Source organism: Lonchura striata, chromosome 7 (assembly GCF_050655825.1).
Source record: "Lonchura striata isolate lonStrDom1 chromosome 7, ASM5065582v1, whole genome shotgun sequence".
Classification (NCBI taxonomy): domain Eukaryota; kingdom Metazoa; phylum Chordata; class Aves; order Passeriformes; family Estrildidae; genus Lonchura; species Lonchura striata.
Genome location: NC_140709.1, coordinates 28990632 through 29004548, shown reverse-complemented (window position 1 = coordinate 29004548; position 13917 = coordinate 28990632). Strand labels below are relative to the sequence as shown.

The following is a 13917-nucleotide window of genomic DNA, read 5'->3' as shown; positions in this document are numbered from 1 at the left end:
TTTTCTTCCCTAATGAAGATATCTAGTTCTCTTTAACGGCTCCTGCTCTTTAGATTAAGTACATTCATTTTTCTGCCCAAATTTGTCCACATATGCACAGACTTGTCTGACTATCTAGGTTATGCTTATAGCCTACTTTCTACAGGCTCAAGGTGACTTTGGGTTTGTCCCTTCATCTTCCCCTGTCTCACACAGAGATTCAGGTTGTCCAGGCTTCTTGTCACTCATGAGGTGTCACTCTACCGTATTTGCAATACAGCTTTCCTTCCTGGATGTGTTGGTACAGAAAAATGAAGCCATCCTCTTCGCTAAGATTCCTCAGAACTAGTAGGATATCAAGAAAGGAACAAGCCTCTTTGTATTGCTCCAAGGGGGGCTAATTGACAAAATTTCTACATTTGAAATCTGGTGCTCCCTTAAACGAGGCTGTGTTGCTTTGTTTTGCCTTTCAAAACAAAAAGGACAACAAAGCACAGGCAAGCTCCCCTCCCCAGGTGAACAAGCTGCATTTGTGTATTAGTGGCGTTTTCTGCAGTGCCCCTTTCACTGAGTTAAAGGATGAGGGCATGGGAAGCAGTGGGTGCATCCGACCAGCCCAGAGAGATCACTCATGTTGCTGATCTGCTGCTGCCTCAGCAGGGCTCTATCCTCTGAAAAAAAGTGAATGGAAAGCCATTTCACACAATTACTATGAGCTGAAAAAGAAGGGACCTTAGACTGGGAGTGAAGTGATAAAATGTCTGAACCTTCTAGTAGTCATAAAGAAAAGCAGCTAAATGCAGTCAGCCAAGAGCAGATATTAAAAAGGACTCTGAATGTCATGCAAATGCCTGTGGTTTTGCAATGTACCTTACATGGAGAAGAATTCTTTCAGGTTTTAAAGACAAGATAATTTAGAGAAAACGCTGTAAAGTTTCCTATTAACTTCTGACTTTAAAATACATATTCAAAGGAACAGGGAATATTCACTGGATAGAGGAAATTTTCATAGCTACTTCTAGGTCATCATTTCTCAAAGAAATCCAGCAAAAAAGGAAACTTGACTCAGCTTGGTGACACTGGTACCAGCTCTTTGGTACCCTGAAGCAAACTGGAGCTTCAGTCTGCCTGAAGAATGAATGCAGGTACTGGGGTAGCAGAGCTGCCTTTGTCTGCTGCATTGACCCTGAACTTGCATCAGGGGAGAGGAAATTGAGTAGGCCATTCCTTCAGGCCACCTGCAGACCATATGAATCAGTCTCGTTCACATGAAGCACAGTAAATATTGTGATAATTGCCAAAGTCACTGCACTGATTTCTGCTGTTCCTCCATACTGAGCTGCAACATCCCAAGATGAAAGGATAAATGAATGGAGACATTAGCTATGCTCGAGCTATCAACTCCATGTACAGGGTGATTAAATTTTCAATGAGAAGGCACTGTCCATTTGCAAAATTACCTTGACTTGTATTTTAAAAATGCACTCTAGTGGCACAGTTGTAATTCTTGGTGGCTTTCCCTTCAAAAGCACTTCTCTGTGGGCATGGTGAGTTAATAAACCATAAAACAAAGGTTTAATTACAGGGAAAAAAATAAATGTTGGCTGTGATTGGGAGGCTTATATACCTAATGTGTTCATTTGGGTGTTGTCCATGTACTGTTAATTCTAAAACTCCCTCCACCTTAATTCAGTTGTGTTTGTAGACATAGGCAGTGGTGCCCAGGCCACTGGGTTTATCTCCACTCCAAATCAAATCCAAATCCATTTCCAGTTTTGGTCACTGTAAATTGATGCTGGAGGCTCCTCTTCTCTTGTCAATGTTTTACCCATCACAGTCCATCTGTAGATCAGGGGAAAACTAATATATCCATCGCAATTCCACAAATAACAGTAAATATTCATTTTCCCTGAGTTTTTAGAATGCTTTTGGAAGTGCTTTGTTTACTGCCTTAAAAAACATTTTGAATATGGCAAGAAGTGACTATGTTGGCAAGAATATTTCCAAGCCTCAAATTTCTTGCTAAATACTCAATGCAGGGATAAAACAATGACTCAAATTATCATTATTTGATTACCTCTAGCTCCATTTTTAGGGTTACACAGCAGCTTAGCCAAAGTGTTCCCCTTCTGCTAACAGTTAAGACACTTGCTTGGGGTGTAGGCAAGTAACCTTTAGGACACATCTGAGGATGAGGCAAGACACAAAAGCTAAGCCACAGCAGCAGGGAGCTGACAAGCCGGGACTGTACATGCTGAAACAAGTTTGACTTATTAAAAGAAAAATGTAACCTCCTTTCCTGTGACTTGTACTGCACAGACAGAGCGCTGTGATTACATGGTGTGCCAGTGTACCCTAATGTCCTCCAGCAAAAGGAAGCAGGTCAGCAGAACAAGTGGCACCAAAGCAGTGTGCAGCCTCCTCAGCTGGAACTCCTCAGGTGATACCTGCAGATTGCTCAAGCTTGAGGCACAAAGACAGGCTTTCACCACAATGTAAGGAAAGGTGGAGCTGAGATAGTTGCCAACAAAATTCCAAGCAGCTACCTGCTAGTTTGCAGAATTTTAGTGACTGTGACATTCTTGACTATTGCTCACAAAAGAAAACAACTTACTCTATCTGTTTTCACTACCGACAACCCATAGCTATGGGCAAGGAAATGTAAGGGAATGGTCATGGAGCTATTTATTTGGTCTTCATCTCCAATAAAGTAACAAATATTTGACTTTTCTTACACTCCTGCTTTTAATACTCAAAGTAAATCACATATGTAATTTATAATAGACAAGGAGAAAGCCAGTGAATTTTCTTGTATTGAAGGTATGACAGTTGAGAAACCACAGGAGTGCAAATATGGAGTGTTGACATAAAAGCAGGAAATAATATGAAGGTGCAAACTAGCAGATAGAGGAAAAACAGATTGCTCAATAGCTAAAAGGCAGCTAAGATATGATCACTTGAGTGGGAAAGGAGACTTTAATGATCTCTTAATTTAAAAAAAAAGAATTTTCTTTATATGACAAAAACTGGTAAGAAAAGGGGAAAAGGAAATTTTAAGAGTTCTATTTAGACTTTTGTTGCAACTTTCTTTATATATATATATAATCCTCCTAATCCTTCGCTTCTAACTGTTTATAGGTTAATTATAATAACTAAAGATCCCTATCTCTGATAGCCTTGGGATAGGGAAATCACATTTAATTGGATCAATCTTCTATTAAACAAATAGCCCAGCGGAAATGTTGGTGCTTTCTGGATGGCCCCTCCCACTAAAGGCAGAATATTAAATATTTTAGTGACTTTCATTATGCTGAAAGAGTTCATGGTTGCTGTCAAATGGATCTTCATACAGAGCAGAGTTCACTGAGGTTGATGAGCATGCTGGCTGCCTGTCAATCATGCTAAAATAAATAAGGCCATTCTGCTCTTAGAATGGCTATGACAGGTTAAAAAAGGAGCTACTCACCAAGGTATGAGACCTCTGCAGACAATGACTTGTTTTTTGGAGTGTTGGGTGCTCCCAGCCACTCGAGGAGAACAGAGTCCATTTTTCATTTCTGGAGTAGGGGGCTGACAATCACACTTGTAAAAGGTGCAGCTGAGAGGTGTTTCTGAGTGCAGTTCTGAGAAGTGGCACACACCCCTCGAGGCTGACGAAGAGTGGGCTCCAGTGGAGCACCAGCCAGGCCCTGAAGGCTGGAGCTGCACGGAACAGGGAGACAGGGTTACTACTGCACTATGGATGTGCTGCTGACAGAGACCCTCTAAAATGCTTTGAAAACAGGGGTGCATAAAGGGAGGCTATGTCTGAAATAATAATGAGAAGAAATATAAAGTGTAGGAAAAGTGAAAGTGTGTGAGCAGAGAAAACGTGGGAATATCAGAGTAAAAGGAGACCAACCAGAATTTTCCTTTGGAAGCTGTCCCATCAGGATCTCTTTATACCCTCCAATGACAAAGTGAAGTTCAGCTGCTTAATTATCTCTTATGATCTGGATGCAAACCATTCCTAATCCTTTCCTATTTGACGTGGCACTTTTATTTCTTCTGTATTATTATTAATACCAAGACTTCAAACTCCTCGGTAATGAAAGAAATATTTTTCACCACCCAGAAAGGCTTCCTTACCTTGCAGAATTAGTCCCTCTGTTAATTGCTGAGAGGCAGAAGGTTGTAGAAGTTAACTACTAATGCTTTCTCAGTCTGCTTAATCAGGAAAGGGTCATCTTACAGCTGAAATAAGATGTCCTTCTCATTAAGGCAATAAATTTCAGACTAAGATTAAACTATTGATCCAGGCACAGATTTGTCACAGAGGGCAAATCAATTAAAATTTTTGTTACCCACCAGTAAATGAGATAATTATTTGTTCTCCAGACCTTTCTATATTTGCCAATTAACCCATGTTTATTTAGCCTACAAACTCTTGAGGAGAATGCCTGTGCTTAGCCCAAGCACATCTATGATGTTGGGGCCTTTGTGCCATTCAAGATTAAACCATTGTTAATGCTTTTAGAATGTGCCAGACAGCAGCAGAATATTTGAGCAAAATTAATGTCCTCAGCTATTCCTCATTATATTTATAACAGCCGAAGAACAGAAATCAGGCTAATTACAGAGAAAAGCAAATCAGAAATAAAGGTAATATTCTACTGATGACTCATGTCAGTGCTCTAGATTGTAACTGCAGCTATAATGGGCAGTACATGAAAAGAACAGAAACCAATTAATTTTTAATCTGTTTCGTCTTAAATTGTTAAACTATTTCATAAAAGCAGATTTCATTATTGAATTAGAGCAGGAAAGGGATAATGACAAGATAAAACAAATACAGAGTCTCTAATTTGAGTTCAATAATGTGACATCATCTGAGTAGCAAAAACATGGAAGAGTTTTTAAAAAGGATGTCACAAAACTACTGAGTTTAGTACACAATGCAAAATCTTTCACTGCAGATCCAGGTTCTTTGTCAAAGCTGAAAGAAGGTAAATTCTTCTAATCAAAGGTTAAAAATCAATCTAATTTATTTTATCATTAACCTTGATAATTGAAAGGAAAAAGGGTCACCTTCACTGAGTTTGTTCAGTGTTTAGTTTCAGACTATAAGCAAACTTATTCCTGTTAAAAAGGCAGCTACTCCCAAATGTTGATGTAATAAAGTAGAAATTAATTAGCATATGCAAATGGAGATTATTTTTATTATAATGTACCACAGTTCCTAATTTATTATCCCAAAGCATACAGCTATTTTAATATTAATTTTTTTAAATTCTGTGTCCTAATCACGTACAAGAAGTAGACTTTTATGAGAAAGCCTAAATAAAGATTAGTATTTACTTGGAACATGTTTCATACAAAATTAGGGGTACCCTATTTTTATTTGCCAAAGCTGTTAATAATTGTTACTCAAAACACACTATATTATATACTTTGGCTTTCCTGAAAGGTGGGGAGCAGCTTCAGCTTTCATGCTAATCCCACTGGAATAGGAATAGGAGAAGCTGGCACTTTACTTGTTTAAATCTTTCTTAATCCACAAAGGTGGTAGCTTATTCACTTTATCAGCAAAATTGTATTCACAACACCTCAGTGTCACTCACCTGGGTAAAGTTCTCTCTGCTAACAGCCTGGGAGCTGGAAGTTAGATTTTATTCTTAAGATTGCATAATACTATTTTGACTTCCTACAATAAGGAGTTTCACACAAAGACCTCAAAGTCTCTGAGCAACCTTTAATGTAGATAAATACAACTGCATCTATAAGGTAGAAGCTCAGAGGGATTTGCTCAACACACAGGGAGAACTTGCCTGTGATCACATAAAATGTATTTTATCATTACGATGGCCAGCTGCAGTAGAGCACCTTTACAGGCTCTATAAACCAGGGAGGTTTTACTATTTCCTGAGACTATTTCCTGAGACTGTAACTAAACATATTCTATATATTTTTTTTCCTTCACACCCTGCGTGCCAATTACAATACCCACACAGAATTCATTACATTTTCTTTAATTCTCCAGTACAAGGGATCCCAGAGAAAAGCTATATCAAATCTGGTAGTATTGTGTCAAGGACCTGTGCAATTTTCTTGGTTAGACTGCTCAGGGAATTATCTTGGCTTGTGCTATAGAAATTTAGAATTATCCTCTACCTTTTTCAAAAAATACTTTAAAATTATCTACCTACAGCCAACAGCTGCTTCCCAATGTGACTGCCAGTTGCAATGAAGAATCTCTTCAACAGCCTGCAGAACCCATTTCTGGTATCACTACATCCAGCTTTAGTGAAGCAAATGCAATAGTTTTAAGATCTATGTCTGTTCATCACTGATGGCTCATGGAACAAGAACAGGGAAAGTACAGTGCATTCTACCCCATGCACAACAGCAATATGCTTATAGCCTGTCCTATGAGGAGTCTGGAGACCTGCTCCTTACTTCAATTTATAGTGTATTTAGCTCTTCCTCTGTTACCTTTGAAAGAAAAGATACTAAAACTCATGATTATCTGTAATAGTAAGAAATTTACAAGTCACAAACCCTATCCTTTGAAAACTGAATGCCTCATTCCTTCCCATGAGCCCTTCCCAAAACTCTTTGCAAACTCCTTCCCTTCAGACACCACCTGATGGATGGTTGTGGATCTGGGAGCAGAGCACAGACTCCTGGTCCTGGCAGCCAGGGCTGGCCAGGGGCTGTGTGCAGCCCGTGTCTGCTCCAGCAGCACAGCTGGGAAGCACCACCCTCACTTAGAGCTGGCAGAGCAGCAAGTCACAGAGAGTAAAATTCCTCAAAAAGAACCAGAAGCTTAGAAGGGTTTCATTCTGTTTTACTCTATTTCTACCGGAGTTGCACTCCTTTTGCATGATCCTTATTTTACTCTTTAGTTTAGCAAGGAGCTGGTGTGGCCAACTGTGCTCTGTTCTCTTTGACAGGGACTCTGCTGACAACAAGGATCACCTCTGAGGGAGCCAGTCCTTTCAGCTTTCATCTGACAAGTTGCTGCAGAACTGGTATGACTTCTGAGTTCAAAATTACCCTGAGCTATGGCTTAAAATTGGGCTTAAAATGGCCTAAGTAATGGCACAGAAATTATTTGATCGCACTCATTAAGTAACAGTGGGAAATTACTGAGGAAGCAAAATTAATGAAAATAAGAAACTGGTTCTTTTATTTATCACACAAGAGTGAAAAGTAAATGTTTTAACTCTACACAGAAGCATAATATGGTGATCTATAAAAAGGGAAACAGAAAGACAGAATGCAGTCTGTTCACAAAACAGCTTTGTATGAAAGACTAAAATTTGAATATTTCCAAAGATTTATCTTTTTTATTTCCTGGGATAGTATGTAGGCTTCTCATCAGCTTCCCCAAGATTTCTTTTCAAATAAACAAAAATATTCCTGATGGAAAACCCAATTTTGGTGAATAAAAATTTTTCTAAATGACTTGAGAACACCAGCAAAAAAGGTTGTACAACATCCAGCCTCTTGTAATCAAAACACGTAATGTTTTTTAACCTCTCTGTTTATGTTATGCATTCATTTAAGGAAATTGATATGAGCTCGAGAAATCCTTAGAAATTTATTATTCTTTGGTCCAGGTCAGCTTGTGTTTTTCTGAGTTTGAATTATATATGTACCTAATTTTAAAGCAAAGTCAAGAAAATACAAGAATGTGCTTTAAGAACAATGGTCAAAAAATACAAACAAATACCAAAGATGAGGGCCAGTGATTATCCTACTCTTATATTTAGCTGTAGAATTGAATACTGTGCTCTTTCTATTTAGGGCATTAAAGGTATATTTACAGATTGCTGCCAGATTTTTGTAAGGCATTGTTTCTTCCAAGACTGGCTGTGTATCCCACTAAAGAGGAGCAGCAGATTTGCTTGCAATAGCACAGATGAATGGAAATGGAAAGCTGGAATAGGTGCACTGTGTTATGAATGGGATTGCTCTTCCTTACACAAATCCCACTCTGGAGGAAAGGGTACAGATCTTCAGCAAATCTGCAACTGGGACTTGCTGTGTTCCAGAGGACAGCGTCACTGCACGTGGCTGGGACTGACTTCTACAACTCATTTGCAAGTTAAAATCCCCTGCCAGACTTGTTGTTTCATTTAGAACTAAGTCTACAGGATTGCAATGTCAACACAATTCATGGAATTCTATAAAAATACATTAATTTATTACTATCTCTTAATTACTTAACAAAAAGCTCCAGGACATTTGCAAACACTTTATTTTAATAAAAATAACTTTCTAAGTGAAGGAAAACTGGAAAATGCAACAGGAGATGAATGGGGGAACATGACAACTTTTAGAAATGTTTGCATCAAGAATACATTTTTAATTGAAGAAACATGACTCATCCATAGCAGATGTATCTGCCCAAATATTGATATATTTTTATCTATATAGCATAGGAATTGCCTTGAGGCAAAATTATATAAATCATCATTTATGGAAAACGCTAGAAGGAATTATTTCCTGTTATTTAAAATTCATCTCAAGAGCAAAGAAATGCCATAAGAAAATTGCCCAAGATTTTCTCTCCTGTATATATGCAAATATTCATACACTCATTTTTCTCCCTTTACTTGACATTTACTTTGTTCACATCCATGATATGGCCCTTCCTTCTCTGTTGGAGAGTGGGGACATGAAGCCCAACAAGTTAACAATTTATGTTCCTAATCTGTAGTTCTTGCATCTTTTTCCATTTATGACCAGTGTTTATATTTACATGGGAAGGAAATGGCCTGTTAAGCTCAACAGAGTAGTAATAATCCTACATATTTCAAAACAATTGTTTTGGCTATTCTCTTCCTTTTGGACAAACAGAGGGAACACAAGCTCTGGGTGTGAGTCTCCTTTTGCAGAGTTTGGGTCTTCACTGCCAAACATCCATGGCCCTAGCTGAGAACCATCCAGAAAAGTCTTGGAAAATAAAAATTCTGAACTTTAGAAGGCAGCCTTAGACCCATAAATGTAAAGAGTACCCCAGCTTGTTATTCTCTCCCCCAATACCAGCTTTCACTCCAGAGAGTCACTCTGCAAGTCTTGAAGGCAACCAACAGGATAACAAAGTGTTGTGGGTCCAGGAAGTAAAAAGGAAATGCTGCCCCAAATCTATCTCATATAATTTTGCACACTCAGAAGCACCACACACCCCCCACAAATCCCTTCAAGTGGCTCATGATCCTCAAAACACTCTGGTTAGGAGAGGCAGATGTTCCAATACTTGATGAATTGGTATCTAAAACACCAATTTTAACACCTACAAAGGTGTTTAGAACAAAATTTGAATTTCTATTTTAAGATAAGTGCAAATTTATGACACAGTAAAAGGCAGCAGTGGTGTCTTCAGAAGCAGTACACGTGGATTAGTGTCCAGGATTTAAATGAGATTGCATGCTTATGCAACTTGAAACAACTACAAAACTGTGATGGAAGCACAGCCTACGTAGATAATGTGGCTTTGCCCTTCCCCTAGCTTCATCTTGTATAAAGATTATCTGATGGCAGTGACAATGGCAGTGGCTGTGTCCCTTACTAGACAGGTGCTGAGGGAAGGGGAGCACCTTTGTTTGCATGCAGGCACACACACACATCCAACCCAACACACCCTCAGCACTGGGCAGCACTGTCCCTCCAAAGCAGCACATTCATGCAGGGCTTCAAGAGGAGGAGAAAATTCCCACCATGCTTCCCTGTCTCCTTTTTCACTGTCTTTCACATGCAGGCAGAAGTCACTGGTCAAAAGCATACTTTTTAGTACAGGTGTAAAAATCCTTCCAAGAATTGTGATTTTTGGCTCACAGTTTAAAAGAAAATGGAGAGCAACTGAAGGGAAATAGGAGATATATTGTGGATTGAAGCTGCATCAGACACAATTCACTACAGGAGCCTGGAGGCTATGCCAAAGCACCAGCAATAGAACAGAGAATTTTTTAGTGTGAACTGTGGCAAAATACTCTTTAAAAAAAAGAAAATATCTGAAAGTGAATAGGTAGAGAACTGATGTAAAAATCTGATTTACTAAGGGCACAGGCTCAGAAGCAGCATTTTGGTTTATATTCCCACTAATTGCTGCTCACAAAGAGCAGGGAGCATACCAACACAATGCTCATAACTGAGCCCATAAAAAGGAATCCAGGAACTGTATGTTGTTAAGGAATTGCTTTAGCAAAATGGAGGCACTGACCAAAAGGCTTACAGCTGTCAATGTGCCTTTTTCACTTGCAGGTTGGTCTCTCCAATGCCAGCAGATGAAAGGACATTCAGCTCCTGCTCTGAGCAGCATTTTCATTTCCTCTGCGTCTTGGGGAGCTCCTGCGATTGACCCTGTGCAGCCGTGCCTCCTCATCTTTTGGCATCTCAGACACCCACAGGTCAGTGGATTATGGAGTATTCTTTGAGAAAAGTTGTTGTTGGTTTTCTATCATACAGCAGCCATTTTTCTAGATGGTGGGGATCGCAGCATTCCTTACCTCCCCTTTAGGGTCAGTGAAATGGGACTCAAAGAGTGATACTGTAGGCAAGGAGTAAAATGTATAGCAGCTACTGCAGCCATCCCATAGTATTTTGCATCAGCACTTTACCAAAATTCCCTGGTATCTTTGGCATGATAGAGCAATAAAGTCAGTGGTGTTTCAGAGGCTTTAGGACTTTTGCCCCAGCAGAGTAGACCTGCACAGTGTCAGTTTTGCATGGCCTGGTTCTTAGTATTAGGAAGGGCTACAGAGGTGTGATTCTCCCCTTTGGTAACTTTTTTTTTTTTTTTTCTGAGATTATGTCAGAGTTACTTGAAATACAGTTATACATTACCAAAAACATGCCATCACTCTTTTTATTTTTCCTTTGGTATAGGAAAGGAAACACACTAACATTTCACAAAGAAGTCACTGGCTCTGAGCAGTGTTTCCCAGCTGATTACAAAAGCCAGTGTTTGCTAATCAGTGTTTGTTAACTCAAAGACTGATAAATGGTCAGTTGGGAATTAACTTTTTCTGATAGAAGAAGCTGGTGCCAAACCAAAGGCTTTTGAGTTTCCTTATCATTAGAATCAGAGCTACCTCAGTTGCTATTTTGCTTGCAACCTTTATCACTATTCTAGGCAGATCAAGATAGCCTGAACTCTGTGGAACTTAAAATCCAAGCCCAAATTCAAATATCACAACTTCTGCCTGTCCCTGTTTCTTGTGAGTTTGAAGTCATCAACATTTGAGATAATTCTCATGGCAGAGCCGAAGTGAAGCCTCAGAGCTGGCCTTTGCAGGAAAGCAGAACAGATCTGACTGGAGCCAGCAGAGACTGGCAGAAGTGCTAAGGAGAACCTGTCACAGCTCACAACATCTGCTGGGGCAGATAAAGCAAACCCACTTGCATGAAAATGTGGGGAGGGAGGAAGACATAAGAAAAGGATTTAAAACTAAGCAGAAATATATCTATGCATATAAGAATAATGCTGGTGTGTGCAATGCACATATGAAAGCTAAAAATTCTGTATTTAATCATTTTGTTAAAAGCTTTGGGGAGGTCAATTCAGGTCACAGAGCAGAGATATTGTGAGCACAGAATGGAAAAGAAAAGCTCATAGGAAAGGGAAATGAGAAAGTCAAGTGAAAAGAGGGCATTTAACTTTTTGGGGAGGAATTCTTAAAAGAGATGGATAAGATAAGAGAACTAATGCAACCTGACTTCTTCATTTCTTATTAATGTGGAGCAAAAAGCGTAATGAGGATAGATGAGAGATTACAACAAACATATTGCAGAGGCACCTAGGAGAGAGAGAAAATCCCTGAATCACTTGCCAAGTAGATAAGGAAGCTTTGATATAAAAATAGCAATGACTATCAGCTACAGATTCTTAGTACCTTTGTTCCTCTACCAAAGAAAAGCCCATCAAGTGAGAGCTGCTATTTCCAGTTTCATGTCTGATAACAGATCTACCTCAAAACTAGACCTCAGGCACTGGGGCACAGCTCACTGTACAGGATTTTTCCAGTACTCCCAGACTTAATTTTAATACCGTACACTTTAACAGCTGCAGAATAAAATAAAAGCCTATCAAACTGAAAGTAAAAAAAAAAAAAAAAAAAAAAAAACAAAACAAAACAAAACAAAAAAAAAAAAAACAAACTCAGGTCAAAAACTTCAAAAACTCTGCTTTTGACAATGTACTTCAACAATTGTCACAAGCCAAAAGGAGTAATCCCTGGGATGCTGTGCCCTGTGCTGGGGTGGCACTGCTTGGCAGGAGCAGAGGGCAGAGCAGGATGTTCTAACAGCCTGGGACACCCAGAGCTTCATCCCAGCTCACAGAGAAACCCAGCAAAGACCAAGAGAGAAACTGCCAGCAGAAAAGAGAAAAGCCCTTGGAGGATTTTTCCATAGCAGCAGACTGTCCTAGGGCACTAATCTGACCTCCAGCTTTCAATATTTTTAGCTGTGCCAGCCTGTCCCCTGCAGGAATCTCCATGGCTAACCAAGAGGAGGTAGCACAGGGTGCTCCAGCAGCCCTGTGGTGTCTCTGACCTCTCTGACAGCCCACACTGCAAAATTTCATTTTCCTCGTTGTGCTGTCATGTCAAAATGAGAGGGAACCATGTGTGGAACTGCTCCTGCAGCCACGTTACCCTGGCAAAAGTCAACAAGAAGCTTCTTCTGGGTTCAACACAGTGTTGAGCCTTAAGATCACAAGTAATATGGTATTACATTTCCATTATACATTTTCAGAACTTTAATAAAGCAGCATGCTACCCAGAGTACAACAGTTTTTAAGCCAAATAGAATTAATGAGGCTGAGTGATGTTTTGCATCTTTCAATATTCTCAATCCTGTGAGCAGATATGTTTATGTTCAGCAATCTGAATACTACAGAAAACATTCATTTTTACCATACCACTTCAGCTGAGCTTGAGTTAAAGACTAAAAAATTTAGTGCTTTGCTTTATTATAACTAATATTACAGCTGGAAAAGAACTTTGGTTTCCTGTTCCCAGTTTCTTCATTTTTTGCACTTTTAAACACATATACATGTGCCAGCATATTTCACAGGCCTTTTGATGTTTTGTTATCTCTGCATGTGGGTGGTTTGTTTCCAGCTATAGTTTGAAGTGCAAATTTCCCTCTCAGTTTTCCCATGTGAAGGTTAAAAATACAGTCATGAACTATCTGCCACATGTTTTCTTTCCTGGATTTCTGAAGCAGAAACAAGGTAAAAACAAGGTACTTCTCTTCAAATATTAAAAAAAAATACTCCAACAAATAATTAAATAACAATCAGCTGTTAAATAAACATAAAGAGATTCAAGGCCCACTCTCCCTAGATATTTCTCCATATCCCTGAAGAATTAACTATAATGTCTACCCTAATAAAAATCTCTTGGGACCAGCAAGCAGAATAGCAAAAGGAATCACAACAGGTTGGAGATTAACTCAGCATCTGCTGTTTGCAGCCCACTGTGTGCTTCTGGGGCTTTGCATCTTATTGTGACTCATATGGAAATGAAGAGATGGATCCCAAACAGAGCTCTGCTTTCAAAATCAGATATAAAAACATCTATTTCTTAAATGAGCATTTCCCTCTGTCATACTGAAAATGAACATTGAAGTGTTAGCTATGAGTTATTCTTCATTTTTATTCAGTGTTCTTGCAAAGCAGGACAGCATTTTCCCAGATCTGCTGGTCCATTGGTCAGTGGCAGAAGCAAAACACTTTAACATGGTTCCTTAGAATTTTGCTGTCTAGAAGACTTTTTAAATCATGTCAGCTGTGCTGTACATGCCAGTGAAGAAAGGAGGAGGCAGCAGGATAGGTATTTTGTTCTCTATGTCTGAGAAACAGGAGTGTTTTCTATGGAAATTAATGTTTAAAAGTAATCCCAGAGCCCTCGAGCTTTAAGTGCTGTCACAAAGATCAGAAAGAGCCAA

At 39.2% G+C, this 13917-nt stretch overlaps 1 long non-coding RNA gene across 1 annotated transcript in view; it reads left to right on the top strand.

Annotated features, from left to right (window-relative positions):
* Positions 1-13917, top strand: part of LOC146766926 (uncharacterized) — a 95291-nt gene that overhangs the window by 66964 nt on the left and 14410 nt on the right. Inside the window, exons 3-4 of the long non-coding RNA XR_014956775.1 lie at positions 6912-6989; positions 10228-10373. This is a non-coding gene — a long non-coding RNA (uncharacterized LOC146766926). The remainder of the gene's footprint in view (positions 1-6911; positions 6990-10227; positions 10374-13917) is intronic.